This window comes from Myotis myotis, unplaced genomic scaffold (genome assembly GCF_014108235.1).
Source record: "Myotis myotis isolate mMyoMyo1 unplaced genomic scaffold, mMyoMyo1.p scaffold_m19_p_11, whole genome shotgun sequence".
Taxonomy (NCBI): Eukaryota; Metazoa; Chordata; class Mammalia; order Chiroptera; family Vespertilionidae; genus Myotis; species Myotis myotis.
In genome coordinates, this window is record NW_023416315.1 from 61379611 (window position 1) to 61393093 (window position 13483).

Below are 13483 nucleotides of genomic sequence, written 5' to 3' on the forward strand. Positions count from 1 at the left end.
ATGGCACTGCTACTCAGTTCTCGGCTGGAGGGAAGAAGTAGGATTTTACCTCTTGTTTTCAGGGAGTCATTTAACAGTAAGTGAAATTAACTTACTTGATAATTTTTTTTTAACTTCACCTGTTGCTATCAATTACTCTTACCTGTACTCCCCCCCTAACTCTGTTAGTATGACTGTTCCAGATCAGATATCAGATGAGGGATCACCTATTTTTTTTTCTCCCTTAACCTCCCAATTTCAAGCATACTTTGATTATTTATATGCTTTGTTAATTGAACTTGTAGGGATGCAGTTAGTATTTAGTAAATATTAAAGTTAGTAACTGGCAAATGTAAAACTGACAGATGGATTTTATCTTTTGTATCTATAAATGTATTTAATCAGTTTTCAGTGAGTAAAATAATTGTCAGTAAGATGTAGCAAAAACAAGAAAATAGTTTAAAAAACCACTTTAGATGGCCTAGTATATTTCAAAATTTCTATAAGAATTTGAGATTAAATGGGCCAAAGGATTATGTAGTGAAACACTGACAAAACCAGAAATTAAATCTTGAGTGTCCTCTGCTACATGGTTAGATGGTGGTGTTTTTTTCTGACAGGTTATTTTCCTTTAAGAAAAAAACTTTAGGTCCACCAAAGACTTAAAGAAATGAAATCAGCGTAACAGCAGTAACTGTGGTTTCAAATTAAAGGGCAAACTCTATGCTGGAAAAAAAGAGCTGCTGTTATCAGTTCTTTTTAGCACAATAAGATATGCTTGTTCTTGGCAACCTCATCTTTGAATAAATAGGGGCCTTGCTTGATGTCGCTTAGTTCTGCAGTGTGCCTGGGGGAGCTCTGGCCCAGGTGAAAGGGGTCAGAGGGCGGTGGGAAGGGAGAAGGGGCGTGAGGAAAGGCTGAGAGGTTTCGGCTCGGATAGCACAGAGAAGTGAAGGCGGCGTGACAAAGAGCGTCGCTGACTCTACACATGTCGGTACAGCCATGGAGGCTCTCACGTGCCGTTTTCATTACACATGTTAAGCCTTTTCTTTCTGTCAGTAGGTGGGAGAGGGAGGAACAGAAAAAAGAGAGTGAGAAAGGGTGTCTCGGGAGATCACCGATGGTGTGGTTTGTTTTCACAACTCAGGAGCTCCATGGATGTATTTGCAGAAATTATAGCATGACTTTTACTCGTCTGTGGGCATCTGACAAAAACTTACTGTGGTTAATTGGCGTATTTTCCTTTTCCTGTTTCCCACCCATCCGGTCCTGTCCTCTTTCCCTTACATTCTCTGGAACTCACTTCGGGCACCGTCAGTCCCAGAAGCTCCCTCCAGTGGCCTCTTCTGTTCCCAGTGCCCGACACTGGCGGGATTAATTGTCCTCCTCCCCGCCTCTCTGTCTCCAGAACGGCCTGGAATCACTTTATCACTGGGCTTCCACAACTTGTCCTGTGACCGTGTTTATGAGCTTGTTTGCCCTACTACACTGAGATTTCCTCAGTAGGTGGGGTCAGGCCTTACTCATCTGGGTATCCCACATCTAATAAACATTGAGTAAACAGACGCGTGCTTTTCCTGTGCCTTGTGGCAGACACACCACGGTCCATCAGCGTGGCAGTGAAATCACCGAGCTTTGATGGCTAGGAGATCTGTGACTAGAGAGAGAGACCACACGGGCCTTGAAGAATCGGGGGTGGACTGCAGTGAGGAAGGCACAGGTCCCGGTCTCCAGGGGCTCCACTGAGTAGGTCCGTGATGGCTGGGGAGCAAGAAGCCAGCCAGCGGTGCAGTGTGGTGAGCGTTGCCACAGAGGCCTCTCGTACAAGCGCCCGGGAAGCATGGGATGCATTTGACCGGGGGCGGGGGGGGGGGGGGGGGGCGGGGGCTGGGAAGACTGGCCTTTGAGTTGAGTCTCCAACCACTTTTGTAGTTGCTCACCTTTCAGAGAAAAAGGAGGAGCATCTGCTAAGCTGCAGAGGTGTGAGGACCCTTTTTTGAAAAGCTGAGAAGGAACATTTGAAGTTCATGAGTGTTGAGGAGTGGGGAAATGAGATGGGAAGGAGCCGTGTGTGTGTGTGTGTGTGTGTGTGTGTGTGTGTGTGTGTGTGTGTGTGTATGTGTGTAAAGCTGGCAGCTGGTCTTTTGCCCCGGTGGCTGTGAGGAACCATTGGCGGTTTTAAAATCAGAGGAATGGCACAGATTCGCATTTTAGTAAAATGTCTTGGAACAGTGTAAAAATTGGACTGGAAGGGGATAAACTAAAGAGAATAGACTGGTTCGGAGGCCAGTGCAACAACAGTCCAGGTGAGTGAGGTGAAGGGCCTGGATTGAGGGACTGGAGATGTGGAAGAGAAGAGAAAGTGTAGAGTATGATTTTTGTGGGTGGAATTTGTGAGACTCAGTGACCGGAGCTACATAGAGCAGTTGTGAGAGAAACAGGAGGACAGAAAATGTTTGTAGATTCTTCAATCCTCTAACCACTGGGTGGGAGAGTAGAAAGGAAGCCTTGGGTTTGGTTTGGACATTTGAAAATGGAGCCTCCTTCTGCAGGAGGCGACCAGGCAAATCAGGGGAAGACGCCACCCCTGTCACCCAGCTGCTGCTGCCACTGCTGCCACTGCTGGTCGCTGTGGCTGCCTGCCCTCGGCCCTCGCAGCCTCTGCGGCTTTGTCTGGAAGGACGTGGGAAGATGTCTGGTCTATCTGGTCTAATTAGCGTATTACCCTTTTATTAGTATAGATGTGTCTGGGAATTGGACTATTCTGGGAACCTGATATAAGAGGAATCATACATTATTTGTTTGCCCTTTTGTGACTGGCTTATTTCACTTAGCATAGTGTCTTCGAGCTTCATCCATGTTGTATGATGTGTCACAATTTCCTTCAGTGTTCTTAGAGTGTGACTTAAACACACTTCTTTTTGTCAAGAATACAGCTATTCCACAACCGTTGTTAAGTTCTCAAGTTCTACCACATTAGTTCTACACAGGGAAAGGGGAAATAGAAGACAGGAATTCACTTTTAGTACCTATATCCCATTTACCACAGGTCAGGTGCTGAGTTAGTTGCAAATGCTGCATTTGACTCAGTCTTCACAACAGCTCTGTGAGGTGGAGATTACGGTTTTCCTCATTCTAGAACTGAAGAAACTGAATTTCAGAGAATTAGGTAGCTTGTACAAGGTCACACCACTTGCAAGTTAACTGAGCCAGGATTCCAGTCCTGATCATCCCGATACCAAGGCTCCCCGTGATTTTCATGACCCTTCGGTTCTCTGTTACTCTGAAGGAGTCAAATCTCTTTTCTAGTCATTTATAGAGCGGTTATTTCTAGAACTCAGGACCTGCATGGAAGCCAGCCAGTGGGCTTTGGAGGCGTTAGAAGGCTGTGCTTATCTCTGCATCTTTGTTCCATGTTGTGCTTTGAAAGCTTTGAGAGCACTACTGAGTTTTTTAGTTTCATCTCCATTCTGTGACCAATTGCTGGAGAGACCCAAAGTCTGAAGTTTGTGTTGACTTTAGAAAATCATCCTCTGAGGCTCATTTCTGGAATGAGTTTAAAGAAGGAGAGTACCAGAAGCCAGGTTCAGTCTTAGAGTGGGTGCTTGGAAAAGGATAAGTGGTTTTCTGGGGTCATTAGAGTGGATCAGATTACCTTCTAAAGTAATGATGAAAACAAAGAATAAATCAGAGAAACTGTAAAACGCCCTGCATTCTTCCTTCAGGCAAGTAATACCATATCTTCGATGACAGATAATTATTTTCTCTTGAATACTGACAGAATTAGAAAATTTCCAGTGGTACATTTAAGTCAGTGGTTCTCAACCTTCCTAATGCTGCGACCCTTTAATATAGTTCCTCATGTTGTGGCGACCCCCAACCATAAAATTATTTTCGTTGCTACTTCATAACTGTAATTTTGCTACTGTTATGAATCGTAATGTAAATATCTGATATGCAGGATGTGTTTTCATTGTTACAAATTGAACATAATTAAAGCATAGTGATTAATCACAAAAACAATATGTAATTACATATGTGTTTTCCGATGGTCTTAGGCGACCCCAAAGGGGTCGCGACCCACAGATTGAGAACCACTGATTTAAGTGGTTTAGTGTCCGGGTGATTAGGAAGTGTAGAATCTCGTCTGCTTTATTTCAGGGCTCTTCTCTTGTTCTCACTGCATCCATTTAAGAGCAACTAATTAATGGCCAGTGAAAAATTCCTCATTGTAAAGGTCATGGGCAAAGCACATGCCCGGTTGCATTTGCCCACTTAGAGTCAGGGACTTAAACTGTAATCAGATGTTCAGCTTTATTGTTTTCTTCAAGTGTAAAGGAAAGAACAATGCTCAAGACACAGCTAAGGTATTTTTAAAGCATGCAATTTGTGTGACTCTTGCTGAGTCAGGTGAGTGGGTGATGCTGGCAGAGTTGTAGAAAAAGAACTGACTTCTAGCAAGGAATGAGAACCCACGCTCAGCAGAGCAGGAGTAGGGCTGAGAATATGCTGAAGGAGAAGGAAGACTGAGTGCTTCGCTGTGGGTCAGGTGCCTGAAGAGTGACTCATAGTGACTAGCTCTGGGGCTCAAAGGGAAATGGACTTGCTCTCTACCCGTGGCTTTGAGAGAAGAGCCCAGCCGCGTCTGGGAGTGGAGGTGTAGGATGGCCTGACAGAACGGACTGACTCCAAAGAATTGCCAGTCGGGGAAAATAATATTGTGGACGACCTAGGAGAGTCCTCTTAATGTTCTAGACCTACCATGAAATTGCGTACGGTGAGCTTATTGTGCTTAAAAACATAGTCTAGATGGATAGCATTTCTATTCCCAAGGTGCACAGTGGTCAAGTCTCGGTGTATTTGAACAAACTCTCAGTCTGTTATTCGTTAGAAGTGCCCAGGAGGGGGTTCTTGCTGGCAGACAAGAGAGTCAGGGTATGATGTCTTCACAGGACAAAACTCTGATGTATTTAATTCAATGACAAAACTCAAGTGCCAAATCTCAGGGTGGGACAGGGAGCATTGGCAGAAAAGTACCCTTTTTTTTTTTTTACACAACATTTGATCCTTAAAGTTATTCTCTAATTGTCATCACCCAGTTTATCAGTGCAGAAAATGGCCCCTTTAACCGCCATAGGTTCAGGAGGGGCAGAGACCTGGAGTTTATTTATTCATTTGAGAAGAAAGCCCAGGAGAGGCAAAAGAATGTAGTGTCTGGAGGTACGATAATGTTATGTGATTGTCCTGTAATGTAGTTGGGATCCTAAAGACTAGGATAGATTTGAGGTATAGAGGTTACATGACTCTAGTTTAATTGTCCTCTGGTTTTTGTCTTTATTATCTTCACTGTTAAGTTGTATGAAACTGAGTACCGTGTTCTCTAGTTTAAATTGAAGCTGGAATTATTCTTTGATACGAGGCAATATCTCAGCAGCTTTCTCACTCTGATGACTGATATTTAGTCATCAGATAACTGTTGACAACTGCTAAATACAAGTGCATTGCATTCTTTAAGCAGATACTAAAATGAATCAGAGATAGACATTTATTTTTCAAGTTGTCTCTCTGTTGAATGGTGGTTGGGAACTTGCGTTCTGCAGTCAGATCCAACCCAAGTTCAGATCCTGGTTTTGACATGAACTATATATAAAACCTTGGAAAAGCTACTCAATCTCTCTAAACCTTATTAGGCTATATATCTAGTACATGTCAACACCTTGATCTCCATAATAGCACCTATCTCATAGGAGTGCAGGAGGCCTCAGGAGATAGTGGCTGTAAAGGATTTGGAATGTAGGAATTCCTCCGTAAAATTAAGCAACACACACAGATGAAGAGAATTGTCCTGTGGGCCCACAGCATTATGACTTTGCTGGAAGTTCAGTGTTAGAGATATGGCTTGGGGTGTTATCTGTATGGAAGCAATCACCTGGACTGTATGACACTGAATGACATTCCCAAAAGCAAACACAAGAAATAACAGGACAGAACCAAAAAATATTTTCTTAATTCACAAAAGTGGTCTAGTAATTATATTTCTTATTTTCTTTGATGTTTTGTTTGTATTAATTTCTGGTAACTCAGATATTAAAGGAGTTGAATCAGACTAATAACAATATGAAGATAATGCATCAATTCTTTTGATACATGATTAGGGAGCCTGTTATGTTCACCTCCTATGAGTTCTAGCACTAGATCTAGTTTATCAGTGCTGAAAACATAGGAGGTTAAGGAGCCATTCTGATGACTGGCTCTCAAACTCAGGCATTTGGCTGACTATTAAAGATAGGTGGCAATAAATGTTTGAGGATTTTCAGGCAAAATGGATGAAACTACTAAATAATCCTATATAATAAAAGATTAATATGCAAATTGTCCCCTCAACCAGAATTTTGACCAGGGGGTGGGGTAGGGCCGGCGGGCCCCTCCCCCAGGCTGGCCCAGCCCAATTGCCCCGATCAGAGCTGGCCAGTTGGCCCTATCCGTGCACAAATTCGTGCACCGGGCCTCTAGTTTGGTAAATAATAAAGTGGCAGAGCTGGATTTCTTAGCTCACTATTTCCTCAGACATCTCAACTTAAATTCTAAATATTTAATATCACTGATTACCCTGTAAGGTGATGATTTATTCTTTAAAAAGTTATATAATATTTGATATGTACAAAAGGTTACATAATTCTATATGTACATTATCAATATATTAAAGCTACTGTGTGACGAGGAGCTTAAATTGTTTACTGTGTTATTATAGCTTAGTATACATTGCTCAGTCATTAAATATTTCTTGAATGCCAAATGTCTGGTGATGGGTCTGGGGTCCTTGTGGGTCAATAGGTCCAGTATTTGAGGAAAAGAGCTGAACACGGACCAAAGGGATGTGAGGATGAGCTGGAACCCAGCAGAGTCCGTGTCTGTCACCACGTCTAACTTGAAGCGAGGAATGACTTCAGAGGGCAGCAACTGCTGCTGTAGTTCCTCCTTTCAAATCTCAAGTAAATTCCTCTTTTGGCCAACTCTTACCCAGAACCACTTATAGAAGGGAATTCTGGGAAATAGTTTCAACTTACCCAGGTTACTACAGTTCAAACCACATGTGCTCTTATACTTGTTTGTTGTATTGTAAACAAGAGAGACGTTCAGAATTATTTCTTCTTAGAATATATCAGGATATTTGAGATACCAGAATAGTTAAAAAAAATAAAATTTAACCTGATTTTACAATTATTTTCTTTTCCATTAAGCCATATGTTTATTTTTAAAGCCATGAAATAACTTATAAAAGAGTAATATAATCTTCCTTCTTCTGTTGCAAGAAAGCATTCTTTTAATTTGCTAAGTTGGATCTTGTGCTAAAAGTTTTTTGTTTTTTTTTAAATTGTCTAGTACAGTGCCATCTAGCGATAAATAATTTATTTTCTGGTTTTGGAAATAGTTCACTGTCACATTTTACTTCTTGATAAATCAAGAACTTTATTTTTAATCATTCCTAACTCATAAGACATAAGGAGCTATTTTTATTTTTTAATATATTTTTATTGAGTCCAGAGAGGAAGGGAGAGGGAGAGAGCGAAACATCAATAATGAGAGAGAATCCTGTACGCCCCACACTGGCGATCAAGCCTGCAACCCAAGCATGTGTCCTCACCAGGAATTGAACAGCAACCTCCTGGTTGATAGGTCTACGCTCAACCACTGAGCACGCTGGCTGGGCAGGAGCTATTTTTAAATAAATCAAATATTTATAAATAATGAGAAAAGTAAAAAGCTGGGAAAGATTTTTTTTTTTATCCTTACTAGTAGGTTCTATTTACTTTCTCATCTATAATCCATAATGAATCACGATTTGTCCATTTACTGGATTCCATTTGTATCCAGGAGGAAAATAATTGTTTTGTTTATGAAAAGAATAGGATTATTTTAGAAATGTGATGTAGTGGAATGAGTATGGGCTTTAAAGTCAGGCACGGGTTTGTCTTTTGGCCTTATTTTTCTTTGATTTTGGCAAGCACTGTTCCAAGAACTTTATAAGAGCGGAATCATTAAATATTCACAAAACCTAATGAGGCATGTTTTAACAAATGAGGACACCAAGGCTGGCCGAACAGTGTGTTAGGGTGCTTACCTCATTGCTTTTTGGTTACTTGTGTGTTACCTGTTTTTCTAATACAGAGTGACCCTCTGCAAGGAAGGTCTTGTTCATGTTTTCCCAGCACCTAGTGCAGATTCACACATCCCCAGTCCAGTTGATGACTATTTGTGGGGGTTTTTTCCTTCCATGAATAGCTGCAAGAACAATAGAAAATTAAATGATGAGGTAAAATATCAGTGTTTTCTCTATATTTTATTTGAGTGAAAAATAGATAATTAAAAAAGGGTATATGTTATACAGTCAGAAACTCTAGGTTCTATTCTCTGATTGGCCACTTAATTTATTTTAATCTCAGCTACACAAGCACAGAATGGCAGGAATCCAGGAGTTGTACGAGGCTGGTTGTAAAACTCTGCAGTCTCCCAACTCTCACCCTCTCTCCCCCACCCCGCAGGCCCTACCCTTGGGAGTTCAACTCTAAGACCTGGTCCTTATTATTTACTTCCAAATCTCTAGATAGCCTGCTGCTCTTTCCAATTTTTAATGTGTCAGTCTTGGGCAATACCTTTGCCTTCTCATGATAGATGAAGAGATTTATCTTTCTTATGCGCCCTTACCCTATGTGAAGAGCCCTCATTCATGCTTATTATAATTAAATTTTGAATAACAATCAGTGGTTACATTAGCAAAAGTATAAAAACTTTCACAGCTGAGGCATATAATCCATGGTTACTTATTCTTTCCAACACAATTATTTTTGTTTTCCTTGGTATTAATTGCCTTTTTGGAAAAGAGTTTGTTTGCTTAGATTTTATGTATTTATCACTTATTCATTCCTAAGCTATTCCCCAGATGTCTAAATATAGTTAGGATATGTGACCAGTTTAGCTCTTCTGATAAAATATTTTGTCATTTATAGAATGAAGGGTCCAGATGACATGAAGACTTAGGCTACTTGTATCTCAAACTTTATGGTTCCATGGAACAGACACCTGGATATTTTGTGCTTTCATGTCATTAGTGGACAACATTGCCAGCTCATACACAGCCTTCCTCTCGGACCTACTGGTCTTAGGTTAGTTGGAGCCTCTCAGCTGCCTCCCAGAGGGACTGGGGGGACTCAGGGTCTGGCTGGAAGTGGAGCCACATTTGTGTGTGATTAAGACTGCTTGTCAGCAAGAGCTCTGCCAAGTACAAATAATGAGCTAGAAATACCCTAGGTCCGGCCAGAAGATCAGAGATTCTTTGCTTAGGGAGAGTTACTTGAGTCTTTTGACAGGTATAGAGTACTCACCTTTTATAGTGAATAATCACGGAGAAGCAGAGTGGATAAATAAAGTTGCCAGGGGTGAAATAAAGACTAAATGGCATATGAGATATGAGTAAACAATGATTAAAATCTTGTTTAAAACAATAAAAACAAAACAGGAAGATCCCTAGCAGGAGCTTCTCACAGATAGTTGTAGGAAATAATGCTGGAGGCGTTAAGTGTGAATGACCTAGTGACGCTTAGCTTTGCAGGTATTTTGTTTACTTTTATCATAGATTAGTGTGCCTGTGAGTAATGTCTGAGATGTTATTTTTGGGGAGGTCGTTACTTTAAGTAAATATAGAAGAAACACTAGAGGACAGAATGAATCTTATAGGCATACCGGTTCCAGACAACCAAAGAAAGCGAATATTGTAATACAGTGAGTCACATGCATTTTTTGGTTCCCCAGTGCGTATAAAAGTTACGTTGATTCTATACTGTGGTCTATTAAGTCTGCGATAGCATTATGTTTTAAAAACAATGTACATATCTTAATTAAAAAACTCTTTATTGCTAAAAAGTACTAACCATTATCTGAGCCTAAATTTATACATTTTTTTTGTTGCTGGTGGCGAGGGTCTTACCTTCAATTTGTAGAAAGTACAGTATCTGCAAAGCGCAATGAAAGCGAAATGTGATAAAATGAGGTATGCCCGTACAATTTTAATATTTGCTACAGAAGCTGTCATTCTGGACGGCTAGCACTAGGAGGCCACAGAGACCACGCTTCTAATGGACTTGGGTTTAGTCATGCATCTTTCCTGTTGGTGTTGAAAAGGAAACCTCGGGTAGAAAGCCCAGACGAAGGGCAGTAAAAACTTCTTCAAATGCAGGATCACTTAAAATAATTAAAGATTAGTCATCCTGTTTGTCATAATGCAGTAAAAAATGAATCTAAAATAGGCAACACTACTTCTTTCTATGTTTGTGACCTTGTAAATAAGTGACATCTGTATAATCACCTCTTTTTAATTGTCATTCTGGTGTTTAGTTCTTGAATCCCTGGATCCAGGCCCTGGTTGCTTTATGCCTGGATGATTTCAGTAGCTTCCCAGTAGATTACACTTTGGTCTCGTTTTCTTCCAGTCGATTCTTGTTAAAAACAATAGTTTTTCATCAGAAATAGTTTTGATCATATGTGTCCTCTGATTAGAAACTTTTGGTAGTTTCCAGTCAAGTAGTATTCAGATCCAAACCTATCCATTCACTCATTCATGCATCACGTAGGTATGAGTTCCTTTATGCAACAAGACAGACACCTGTGGGTGTTATATTTGCCCGTGCATTTTTCTCAGTATTCTCCACAGTCTCTATTACAGCTAAATAAATACATCTCTTCATCCCTAAATTTGTACCTTTCTGCTTTTAAACATAAACCAGCCTCTTGGTCACTTCATAATTCTCTTCTTTCAGAGCTGCTGGCGATTCAAACCTGATCTCCCTCAATGGCTGTGCAATCTCTCAGCCTTTGTGGTACTTAGTTTTATACTCTGTTAGATTCATTTATTTTTAGCTTTTCTCTGTTACAATTTAAATTTGTATGTGTGGTTGCTTAAGAATAAGGTGATCTTTTTTCTTTTTGTTTCCTCTTAGTGCCAAATATAATGAAAGGGGAACACATACTTCCGGCAGCCTTCCCTGCAGCCTTTGTCCACCCTCTTCTTTTCTAACAGAAACTCGGTTTTGTTCAAGAATCCTCTCTTCTCTGTATGTCCATGTACTTTGAGGAAGGTGGGCTGGGGCCTCAGACTCCACATCATGAAGGTTCCATTCTTGCCATTCGTGGGACAGGAAGTTGGCTGGGGCAGGGGTGGGGACTTTGCTGGTACGATGGAGGGGAAAGTGCATCAGAATCATGTGGGGGAGTTTTTTTAAATTAAAAATATCCTTTCCACCCCCCAGATTCTGACCTGCTCCTATTACTCTCGTATTCCTTCATGATTTGTGATTTGTTCGTTTTGTGGCCCAAAAGGAGGTGAGCATCCTACCCTGGCAGCCTGCCTGTGTGGATCCCCTCTGTAGCCTTTCCTATTAAAGATAGTGGTGGGACCATTCGCCCTGACACCTGACCCAAGGCTGCCGTGCCAGTGTTTAGTTCCTCTCCAACTGATTCTTCTGCCATTGCTTATGGTAACTATACATGAACCCTAAATTCTTGTGTTTACTGACATGGATTTAGTGGGATTTGTTAAAGAATTGTTTTTTAAATTATTAATAGCTTGTCTTTTTTTTTCAGAGGAGGTTTGAGGCAATTCTACAGCAAAGATATGTAAAATGAAATAACATGTAAACAGAAAATCAGAACTGAGGGAAAGTTTACAAATATATTGATTGATTTTGATTCAGATTTGGTGCTGGTGTTTTTTTTTGTTGTTGAACTATAATTTATATACAGCATTATATTAGTTTCAGGTGTACAACATAATGAAATGATCTCCACAATAAGCTTAGTTAACATCTGTCACCATATACAGTTTCAGATTTTTTTTGTGATGAGAACTTTTAAGAATCTTAACTCTCCTAGCTAATTTCAAGTATGTAATGCAGTATTATTAACTACTAGAGGCCTGGTGCACGAATACGTGCACAGGTGGGATCCCTTGGCCTGGCTAATCAGGGTGTCTCGCCCAGTCCTGATCGGGGCTGGCTGGCGGGGAGGAGACGCCAGAGGTTCTGATCGGGGCCCGCAGTGGGTTGGCCGGCCGGCGGGGGTGGGGAAGGAGCTGCATGAGATTGGCTGGGAGCACTGAGCATCTGCCTCCTGGTGGTCAGTGCATTTCATAGCGACTGGTTGACTGATCGTCCTGGTCATTCAGTCGTAAGGGTCGCTTAGGCTTTTACATATATAGATGATCACCACACTGTATATTATATCCCCATAACTTCCTCATTTTATAACTGGAAATGTGTACATTTCGACCCCATTTACCCATTTAGTCCACCCTCCCACTCGCTCCGTGCACTCAGGGTTCTTTTTTGTTTAGTTTTTGTCTTGCTTTTTTAAGTTGCTATTTTAAGTGGAAGCCTTTTCTATTAAAATTATTAAAAGTGTTTTTGGCTTTTAGGTATTATGCTATTCTCTGCATGTTAACCTTATATATATCAACATTGATGAACTTATTTTTATTAGTTTTAATAGCTTTCCTTCATAATTCTCTATAGAAATAAAGTGTTTTCTACAATTTCACTTGTAGATACAGACAATTTTGTCACTTCATTAAAATTTTTATATCTCAGATCGTTTCTTTTATTACATTACTAGGATCTCTACCTTTTTGAATAGAAGTGATGGTTGTAGTCACCATGGTCTCATTTCCTGGCTTTTAAAGGAAATCCTTTTATTAATTAGTCATTAAGCATGATTTTGTTTTAGGATTTTGTTAAGGAAGTTCTTTTATATTCTTGATATGCTAGAATTACTTTTCAAAATCATGAGTGGTGGTAAAAGAATTAACGAAACCACTTCTCGTCCTCTAAGGACAAATCTGACCTTGGATGAACTTTTTATTCATTTCCTCTAAATCCTGATAAAAGTAGAAAGTCGACCATGTTACTAGGCAACATTGCTTATGGTAAAAAAGACCTTTATTTGGTAGATGTATTAGCATTGGGAGGAACTACACATGAACCCTAAGTTCTTGGTTAGAAGCAATAGCTTTGAGCACCCCTGGGAGCACATTTCAGAGGTGGGTGTAAACTTTGTGGGGACCCTGGAAGCTGTGGCTTGGGCCAGTGAGGTGTATTGGGTTCTCTTTGGGACAAAAGGCTTCTAAGCTAGCATGACTCTGCACCCACCCTGTGATTCTCATTTCCTTGCACCTGAGCTCTCATCTGAATGCCAAAGAGAGGCCCTGTGGACTCCTGGAAAAGCTCTTCCCATGAAGAGAAACACCTGAGACTGCCCTGCCAGGATGCTGTGTTTTCTGACGCTTTCCGAGTAGGTGGCTGCTGTGTGTGGCCTTTGGTAATTGGCTAGCTCAGAATGTGCAGTGAGAAGTCCCATGTGGGCATTGCACCGTGCATTCAATCAAAATACAGAAATAAAGTGTTTACCGGGGCTGATCAGAGTTTATAACTCTCCCTTATAACCTTTAATTTCTAAT